This window comes from Sinocyclocheilus grahami, unplaced genomic scaffold (assembly GCF_001515645.1).
Source record: "Sinocyclocheilus grahami isolate Dianchi unplaced genomic scaffold, SAMN03320097.WGS_v1.1 scaffold334.1, whole genome shotgun sequence".
In the NCBI taxonomy this organism is placed as follows: domain Eukaryota; kingdom Metazoa; phylum Chordata; class Actinopteri; order Cypriniformes; family Cyprinidae; genus Sinocyclocheilus; species Sinocyclocheilus grahami.
In genome coordinates, this window is record NW_015505513.1 from 1160546 (window position 1) to 1161204 (window position 659).

Consider the following 659-nt stretch of genomic DNA (forward strand, 5'->3'; position numbering starts at 1 on the left):
AAGTAATATACAACTTATGCCTCTTGGGTTAAGGTGCACTGATATAAAAAAAACAAAAAACAAGATTCATGGCAGTTGTTTCGTTTTGAGTTTATATCCCGACCTCTAGATGGCAGTCTTCATCTCTGAACTTATTAAACAGTGACAGGAAATACTAGGGCACGCCACTAATGTTAGCATTAATATAGTTCGCTGCTAGTAATGGAGGATGAAAGAATTGTTCCAGTTCCCGTTTCGGTGTACAAAGCTGAAGTGTGTCGTCATATGGCTTTTAACGTCCACCGCGGGACCGTGGCGCGGGCGCCGCCTCGGTTCCGCCGCTTGCCGCGTCCCATGTGAAGAGCCTTTGTGCGGGGCACGGCAGGCGGTAGGGTCGCCGCGCGGCTGCAGCTTTCTCTCCTGGTGGGAGCGTTTTGTGCAGTTGGGGCGGTGGCGATTCCACGCGGAGCATAAATACAAACTGAAAAACCTGTGGGATCCAAGTGGAAAGGTTCTGAGAATGTTTAACATGTATTCATTTTATTGTTTTAAAATAGTTTTCTTCGTTTCTTAATTGTAAACTTAAAATGTGAACATTTAAAGAAAGGTTTAAAAATATGTATGGTCTTTTTATAAAATACATATTATACATTTAACTAAGGATCCTGCAAGCACTTTAA